Genomic DNA, 10235 nt, shown 5'->3' on the forward strand with positions numbered 1-10235 from the left:
CATTTACTGGCATTTGTGAAAGAGAGTTCTAAATATCTACCACCTTTTGTGTGTAGACATGTGGTGACATGGTGGCTCAGTTGTTAGCATTGCTGTCTCACAGCATGAGGGAGCTCAGGTTGATTCCAAACTTAGTCAACTATCTGTGTGATGTTTGCACGTTCCCCTTGGGTTTGCATGGGTTTCCTCCAGGTGCTCCAGTATCCTCCCACAGTCCAAAGATGTGCAGGTTTGGTGGATTGGCCAAGCTAAATTTCTCATAGTGTCCAGGGATGTACAGGTTGATGCTTTAGTCATAGGAAATGCAAGGAATGGGGGTGGGTCTTGATAGGATGCTCCTTGGACAGTCATTGCGGGCTTGATTTGCAGAAAGCCTGCTTTCACACTTTTGGGATTCTATGATTGTGTAGTACTGCCGAACACTTCTCTTGGACTGTCCTGTCCTAAGTCTCAGGATCTGCCCATTACTATGAGAATTCCAAAATAGTTTCTCCGTACCTACCCTTTCTTTTCCCATTAATATTCTGTGAGGGAAATGTTTGAATTGGGAGATTGAAGATAGAAAAGTACATAGGAGCAATATGCTCATTCAGTATCTTTATCTGTCCATCTCTCTTTGTCTCTCCCTCACAACTCAGGAACAATCCAGGCCTGGAGAGATTAATTATATTTTATGAACCTTCCCTTTAAAACTGGGCTTCTGTTTTTGTTTTTCACTTCTTTGTGTATGATGTACAGAACATATATAAGAACAAAGGAACACTCGAGGCCTTGGTCTCCACAGCCTTCTATGATAATGAGTTCCACAGACTGAGCAACTTCTGGTTCAAGAAACACCTTCTCATCTCAGTTTAAAGGTTTGTTCCTTCCTCGAGGCTGTGCCCTGGGGTCCACATGTCTCCCAAAAGTGAAAACATTTTCTCCACCTCCACTCTATCCAAGCCTGTTAGTATTTTCTAAGTTTCAAACAGACACCACTTCATTCTTCAATACTCCATCACATACAGACCAAGTGTCCTCAACTGCTTCTCATATGACAAACGCTTCAACCCCAGGATCATTTATGTAATCCTCTGTGGACACTCTCCAAGACCAACACATCCTTCTTTAAAGATGAGGTCCAAAACTGCTCACAATATCACTGAAATGTTGAATGATCAATTGAAATGTTGAATGATCAATAGGAAAAGAGGCCAGTTGGCCCATAGAGTTTGTGTTGACCCATTACTAGAGTAATTCATCCACACACATTGCAATGACTTATGCTGATCAGATCATGTTGATTTTTACCGTCCTGGCCATATCCATTTTCTATCTTCATGGATCTGTCCAACATAGAGTCTGTGCACTGAGTGTTTGCACTGCATTTTAAAGGCTGCTCTACTGAGCTTGACTGTTCCTGCTCTGAGTCTGCTACATTTCCGTCTCTAAGATTACCTATTGTCTGCCTCACAGTAAATGCTGTAAACTCTTTTTTTAAGCATTCTGATATGCAGAATTTTGATTATAGCTCTCTGGCAATGTTCTTCCAGTCCCCTTTATGCCAATTCTCAATAGCATGTCTGTCTAATATCACACTAAATTACCATTAACATTTTCAATCCCATATAATTGAGATTTCCCTCCAACAGAATTTCAAGGAATGAATTCCAAATCCCAATGTCTTACTATTCATGAAAGTCTTATGCTGCTGTTGCTTTTGATTAATTTGATGGATCACTTTAAGTTATAGAGTCATAGAGATGTACAGCACGGAAATAGACCCTTCATTCCAACCCATCCATGCCTACCAGATATCCTAAACTAATTTAGTCCCATTTGCCACCACTTGGCCCATGTCTCTCTAAACCCTTCCTATTCATATACCTATCCAGATGCCTTTTAAATGTTGTAATTGTACCAGTCTCCACCACTTCCTCTGGCAGCTCATTTCATAGCAATTACAGAAATGTGGCTCTGGGATGGACAGATCTGGCAGCTTAATACAAATGCCAAAGGAAGGATAGAAAGGGGAGCAAGACAGCCCATCTGTTCTTGTTACGAACATTTCTGTTAAAACAAGCAGTCTCACTCTTCCTCTATTTTGTCCAGCTACATGATAATTTTGAACAAAACTTGTAAATCTCTTTTCAAGGATGTCATCAGGGTTGGAGGGTTTGAGCTATAGGGAGAGGCTGAATACACTGGGGCTATTTTCACTGCAGCATCAGAGGCTATGTGGTGATCTTATAGAGGTTTATAAAATCATGAGGGACATGGATAGGAGAAACAGACAAGACCATTTCTCTGAGATGAGTGAGTCCAAAACTAGAAGGCATAGATTTAAGGTGAGATGGGAAAGATTTAGAAGGTACCTAAGGGGAAACACTTTCATGCAGAGGGTGGTGCATGTATGAAATGAGCTGCCAGAGGAACTGGTGGAGGCTAGTACAATTACAAAATTTGAAAGGCACCTGGATGGGTGTGTGAATTGGAAGGGTTTAGAGGGATGTGGGCCAAGTTCTGGAAAATGTGACTAGATTAATTTAGGATATCTGGTCAGCATGGATGAGGTGAACTGAAAGGTTTGTTTCTGTGCTGTACATCTCAATGATTCCATGATTGCATATATATCAAAAGTTCAGCACTCCTGCAACTCACCTACAGGAAGCATCACTAAAACTTATGCCATTTGAAAAATACCCATTCAATGTCACCCAGAAGAAAAAAAAATTACATTCAAAGAGAAAATAAAACTGTAGATGCTGGAAATCAGAAGCAAAAACAGAAATTGCTGGAAAAAGCTCAGCAGGCCTGGCAGCATCTGTGGGAAGAGTAACAGAATTAATGTTTTGTGTACAGTGACCCTTCATCAAAACAATGAAGAAATCATTTTTATATTCTCATTGTCATTTCATTCCACGGACTTCAATGATACTTCTAATTCTTTAAAGTGACAATTTTTCCAATACCTCTTCAAGTCTAGAAATACATTCACATCTCAAACCCATGGCAATCTATTTAGCTAAAGGTGATTTGGTTTTAACAAATCCACACTGTTTTCCTCAATTGCTTAGCTCTGTCCAAGATTATTCCTAAATGATCTAGAAGGGGGCACTGTTGGTATGATCAGCAAGTTTGCAGATGTCACAAAGATTGGTGGAGTAGCAGAAAGCATAAGGGACTATCAGAGAATACAGGAGGATATAGATAGACTGGAGAGTTGGGCGGAAAAGTAACAGATGGCTTTCAATCCAGACAAATGTGCATTTAGGCAAGTCTAATTCTAGAGCAAATTATACAATGAATGGAAGAGCCTTAGGTAAAGTTGATGGGCAGAGAGATCTGGGAGTGCAGGTACATTTTATCCTGAAGGTTGCTGCACAGGTGGATAGAGTGGTCAAGAAGGCATATAGTATTATACCCCATCATTGGATGGGGTATTGAGTATAAGAGCTGGCAAGTCATGTTAAAATTGTCCAAGACATTTGTTCGGCTGCATTTAGAATACTGTGTACAGTTCTGGTCGTCACATTACCAAAAGGATATGCACGCTTTGTAGAGGGTGCAGAGAAGGTTTATGAGGATGTTGCCTGGTATGGAAGGTGTTAGCTATGAAGAGAGGTTGGGTAGGTTAGGTTTATTTTCACTAGAAAAAAGGAAATTGAGGGGGGACCTGATTGAGGTTTACAAAATCATGAAGGGTATAGACAGGGTGGATAGAGACAAGCTTTTTCCCAGGGTGAAGGATTCAATAACGAGAGGTCATGCTTTCAAGGTGAGAAGTGGAAAGTTTAAGGGGGATACACGCTGCAAGTACTTCACACAGAGGGCGATGGGCGTTTGGAATGTGTTGCCAGCAGAGGTAGTAGAGGCAGGCACGGTAGATTCATTTAAGATGTGTCTGGACAGATGCATGAGTAGGTGGAGAGCAGAGAATTGACCGACAGGTTTAGACAGTACATTTGGATCGGCTCAGGCTTGGAGGGCCCAAAGGGCCTATTCATGGGCTGTAAATTTTCTTTGCTCTTTGTTCTTTGTTCTAAAAGTCTCCATCACTGAGGTCGATCTCACTGAGCTGTTGATGCTTGATTTACACTTACACTTGTTTTGAACATGCCGAAGCATTTACGATTTTGCAAACTTATAACATTTCAATCTTCTGACTCCTAGTCTCATTATACCTGCAACATTGATTCTCCTGCTCCTCAGATGCTTGCTGTGCTTTTCCAGCACCACATTCTAGGGGTGGCTTGGTGGCTCGGTGGCTCAGTGGTTAGCACTGCTGCCTCACAGCAACAGGGTCCCAGGTTCAATTCCAGCCTTGGGTGACAATCTGTGTGGAGTTTGCACATTCTCCCCGTGTTTGTATGGGTCCCCTCTGGGTGCTCTGGTTTCTTCCCACACTCCAAAGATGTGCAGGTCAGGTGAATTGGCCATGTTAAATTGCCCATAGTATCAGGTGCATTAGTCATAAGGAAATGGGTCTGAGTGGGTTACTCTTTGGAGGATCGTTGTGAACATGGGCCAAAGGGCCTGTTTCCACACTGTAGGGAATCTAATCTAATCTCATTTATAGTAATACCACCCCATTTAAAGAGCCCCAAGAGAGCTTCCTATTCAAATGTAACATAGACTCCCAAATACATTGGAGTTCCTTCACTCCAATTTTATTTCACTTAACTGGACAATATTCACAGATCTGAGCAAAATAAGTCATTTCTCATTGTTATTTAACCATTTGTGGGATAGACATTACTGCAGCATGGTAAGAGTTTGAATAAAATTTCTTTGACATTTTTATTACGATGACAAGAAACAACCCTAATTAACAAAAACAAAAGATGAAACACTCAGTGGTCCCGGCAGTATGAGAATGACACGAGCTCCCTGCCAGAGTGCACATTGAAAGGAGCCGGGCATCACAGCAGCTGCTGGTCCCTCAGCTCCTGTCCCCTCATCCCAAAAGGAAATCTGAGACTCCCCTCTGAAAACAGCAGAATTGCCCAATACCTTGAAGATAAGATTTTGGGAGGTTTGTAAGTGGAAATCTTTATAGCTGCTCCTGCAGGAATAACATTCACTCCAGGATATTAGTAAAAAACAGGACGATTGTTTCTCCACTCAACTCTTCAAACTGTCTTCACCACTTCTCTGTCTCTGCCTTGCTGAGAAGTGATTTGGTGTCCCAATGGAAAGACTGCACTGTCTCTGCAGTGAAATGATTTGGTGTTCCCCTGGAAAGACTCCACTGAACCCAGTCTGAGAACCAGTGACTGATTCATCTCCAGTGTATCGTTCAACCGGTTTATTTGGAAGCAGTAACTTTCCAGGCGATGCTCCTTCATCAGGTGGTTGTGGAACTGGACCATAAGACACGGAATTTATTGCAAAAGATGACATTGTCATGCAATGGAAATTATATTTTGAACAAACTAGATTGTTGTTAAGTCTTCCATCTTTTAGACTGAGTTGTATGTTTGGGTTCATTAACATTTTCGAGATAACTCAAGGTATATTTAAAAAGAAAGATGACATCTGAGCTCAGACAATGCATTAAAGGTGTGAGGTTAGAGTCAGTCTGTATCCAATCTTGAGTCAGACTGGTTCTATTTCCAAATTGAAATTTACAAAATACTACATGGATTGACTGCCTGCATTGATGGCCAGCAGATTATGCATTTTCTGAGCAAACTAGAATCTATCTCCAAATATAATTCTATACAAGTATGTCTGTGCGCACGCAGGAGAGAGAGAGAGAGAGACAGAGTGTGTGTTTGCATGTGTGCAAGCTTGGTAAAGTGGGTGTGTGAGTGTGACAGGGTATAAGCCTGCAACAAGGAACCTGCATGGGTGTGTATAGTAGGTGTGAATGAGAGAGTTTGTGTGTATGAGAGTGCCTGTGAGAGTGTGTGAGTATGTAACAGTGTGTGTGTATTTGTGCTTGTGTGTGAGAGAGAGTTATCGTGTGGTGGGATCACCTGTAGTATGACATGAACCCTGGGTTCCGGTTGAGGCCATCCTCAGGGGTACCAAACTTAGCTATCAGCCTCTGTTCAGCCACTTTTGCTGTGGCCTGTCTGAAGTCTGCCTTGGAGGATGGTCACCTGACAATCCGAAGCCAAGAATCCCTGACTACTGAAGTGTTGCCGGACTGGGAGGGAACACCCTGTCTGGCAATTGTTGCGCGGTGTCCATTCATCCATTATTGTAGTGTCTGCATAATCTCATCAACATACCATGTCTTGGGGCATCTTTGCATGCAGCGTGTGAGATAGACAACATTGCCCAAAGGCAAGGATGCCTTGAGACATGGGACATTGGCAAGACCATGCAGGCACTACAACAACGGATGAATGGACACTGCACAATAATCAGCAGCATGGGTGTTCCCTCCCAGCCAGGGAATACTTCAGTGGTCAGGAACATTTGGCCTCGGATTTTTGGGTGACCATCCTCCAAGGCTGACATTGGGACAGCAACAGGGCAAAGTGGCCAAAAAGAGGCTGATAGCCAAATTTGGTACCCATGAGGATGGCCTCACCCTGGACCTTGTTTTTGGATCATTGGAATCTCTTTTGGGGTAGAAGTGACCTGTACAAGAAGGACGAATTGCACCTAAATTGGAAGGGGACGAATATAGTGGCAGTGAAGTTTGCTAGAGCTGCTCGGAAGAATTTAAACTAGTAAGTTGTGGGGGGGGGCGGCGGGCAGTGAGGAAAGAGATCAATCTGAGACTGGTACAATTGAGAACAGAAGAGAGTCAAACAGTTAGGGCTGGCAGGAACAAAGTAGGACTAATAAATTAAACTGCATTTATTTCAATGCAAGGGGCCTAACAGGGAAGGCAGATGGACTCACAGCATGGTTAGGAACATGGAACTGGGATATCATAACAATTACAGAAACATGGCTCAGGGATGGGCAGGACTGGCAGCTTAATGTTCCAGGATACAAATGCTACAGGAAGGATAGAAAAGGAGGCAAGAGAGGAGGTGTGGTGTTTTTGACAAGGGATTGCATTACAGCTGTACTGAGGGAGGATATTCCTGGAAATACATCCAGGGAAGTTATTTGGGTGGAACTGAGAAATAAGAAAGGGATGATCACCTTATTGGGATTGTATTATAGACTCCCCAATAGTCAGAGGGAAATTGAGAAACAAACTTGTAAGGAGATCTCAGCTATCTGTAAGAATAATAGGGTGGTTATGGTAGGGGATTTTAACTTTCCAAACATCGGCTGGGACTGCCATAATGTTAAAGGTTTAGATGGAGAGGAATTTCTTAAGTGTGTACAATATAATTTTCTGATTCAGTATGTGGATGTACCGACTAGAAAAGGTGCAAAACTTTACTTACTCTTGGGAAATAAGGCAGGGCAGGTGACTGAGGTGTCAGTGGGGGAGCACTTTGAGGCCAGCGACCATAATTCTATTAGATTTAAAATAGTGATGGAAAAGGATAGACCAGATCTAAAAGTTGAAGTTCTTCAGGAATGAGATAACAAGAATCCAGAGAAAATATGTTCCTGTTAGGGTGAAAGGAAAGGCTGGTAGGTATAGGGAATGCTGGATGACTAAAGAAATTGAGGGTTTGGTTAAGAAAAAGAAGGAAGCATATGTAAGGTGTAGACAGGATAGATCGAGTGAATCCTTAGAAGAGTATAAAGGCAGTAGGAGTATACTTAAGAGGGAAATCAGAAGGCCAAAAAGGGGACATAAAATAGCTTTGGAAAATAGAATTAAGGAGAAGCCAAAGCATTTTTACAAATACACTAAAGACAAAAGGTTAACTAGGGAGAGAATAGGGCCCCTCAAAGATCAGCAAGGCGGCCTTTGTGTGGAGCTGCAGAAAATGGGGGAGATACTAAACGAATATTTTGCATCAGTATTTATTGTGAAAAAGGATATAGAAGATATAGAATGTCGGGAAATAGATGGTGACACCTTGCAAAATATCCATATTACAGAGAACGAAGTGCTGGATGTCTTGAAATGCATAAAGGAGGATAAATCTCCAAGACCTGATCAGGTGTACCCTAAAATTTTGTGGGAAGCTAGAGGAGTGATTGCTGGGCCTCTTGCTGAGATATTTGTATCATCAATAGTCACAGATGAGGTGCCAGAAGACTGGAAGTTGGCAAACGTGGTGCCACTGTTCAAGAAAGGTAGTAAGGACAAGCCAGGGAACTATAGACCAGTGAGCCTGACGTTGGTGGTGGGCAAGTTGTTGGAGGGAATGCTAAGGGACAGGAAGTTTATATATTTGGAAAGGCAAGGACTGATTAGGAATAATCAACATGGCTTTGTGCGTGGGTAATCATGTCTCACAAACTTGATTGAATTTTTTGAAGAAGTAAAAAAGAGGATTGATGTGATCTATATGGACTTCAGTAAGGCGTTCAACAAGGTTATCCATGGGAGACTGGTTAGCAAGGTTAGATCTCACAGATTAAAGGGAGAACTAGCCATTTGGATACAGAACTGTCTCAAATGTAGAAAACAGAGGGTGGTGGTGGAGGGTTGTTTTTCAGATGGGAGGCCTGTGACCAGTGGAGTGCCACAAGGATCGGTGTTGGGTCCTCTACTTTTTGTCATTTACATAAATGATTTGGATGTGAGCATAAGAGGTACAGTTAGTAAGTTTGTAGATGACACCAAAATTGGAGGTGTAGTGGGCAGCGAAGAAGGTTACCTCAGATTACAACAGTATCTTGACCAGATGGACCAATGGGCTGAGAAGTGGCAGATGGAGTTTAATTCAGATAAATGTGAGGGGCTGCATTTTGGGAAAGCAAATCTTAGCAGGACTTATACACTTAATGGTAATATCTTTGGGAGTGTTGTTGAACAAAGAGACCTTGGAGTGCAGGTTCATAGATCCTTGAAAGTGGAGTTGGAGGTAGATAGGATAGTGAAGAAGGCATTTGGTATGCTTTCCTTTCTTGGTCAGAATATTGAGTACAGGAGTTGGGAAGGCATTTAGAAGAATACAGCGCAGTACAGGCCCTTTGGCCCTCGATGTTGCGCCGATCCAAGCCCACCTAACCTACACTAGCCCACTATCCTCCATATGCCTATCCAATGCCCGCTTAAATGCCCATAAAGAGGGAGAGTCCAACACTGTTACTGGCAGGGCATTCCATGAACTCACGACTCGCTGAGTAAAGAACCTACCCCTAACATCTGTCCTCGACCTACTACCACTTAATTTAAAGCTATGCCCCCTTGTAATAGCTGACTCCGTACGAGTTAGGCCACTGTTGGAATATTGCGTGAAATTCTGGTCTTCTTCCTGTCGGAAAGATGTTGTGAAACTTGAAAGGGTTCAGAAAAGATTTACAAGGATGTTGCCAGGGTTGGCGGATTTGAGCTATAGGGAGAGGTGGAACAGGCTGGGGCTGTTTTCCCTGGAACATCGGAGGTTGAGGGGTGACCTTATAGAGGTTTACAAAATCATGAGGGGCATGGATAGAGTAAATAGACAAAGTCTTTTCCCTGGGGTGGGGGAGTCCAGAACTAGAGGGCATAGGTTTAGGGTGTGAGGGGAAAGATATAAAAGAGACCTAAGGGGCAACGTTTTCACACAGAGGGTGGTACAGGTATGAATGAGCTGCCAGAGGAAGTGTTGGAGGCTGGTACAATTGCAACATTTAAAAGGCATTTGGATGGGTATATGAATAGGAAGGATTTGGAGGGATGTGGACCGGGTGCTGGCAGGTGGGACTAGATTGGATTGGGATATCTGGACGGGTTCGACCGAAGGGTCTGTTTCCATGCTGTTCCTCTCTATTTCACACTACAGGTGACCCCACTGCAATATACACATACTCTCTTTCTCTCTCTCTCTCACACACACACACTTTCATGCTCACACACTCACTGAGATACTCTCTCATTCATATACACACCCTCTCACAGGCCTCCACCCCATCATGCTCACACACACACACTTTATCAAGCTTGCATACATGCAAACACATTCTTTCACGTGCACCCACACTCACATGCATGCACTCACATGCACACACTCAATCTCTCTCTCCTGCACACACACAAGTCTATAGGGTGAATTTGTCTGTGCAGAATCATATTTATAGGTACTTTCTATCTTGGTCAAAAATTGCACAGTCAATCCATGGAAATTCCACTTTGGAAATAGAACCCCCCAGTCTGATTCAAGATTGGGATACCAACAGACTCTGACCTCACATCTTTGCTGTACTGTCTGAGCTGAGATTTTAAAATTTATTTG

The sequence above is a fragment of the Chiloscyllium plagiosum genome, unplaced genomic scaffold (assembly GCF_037043375.1).
Source record: "Chiloscyllium plagiosum isolate Xiang-an unplaced genomic scaffold, Cpla_swu_hap1 HiC_scaffold_35, whole genome shotgun sequence".
NCBI lineage: Eukaryota > Metazoa > Chordata > Chondrichthyes > Orectolobiformes > Hemiscylliidae > Chiloscyllium > Chiloscyllium plagiosum.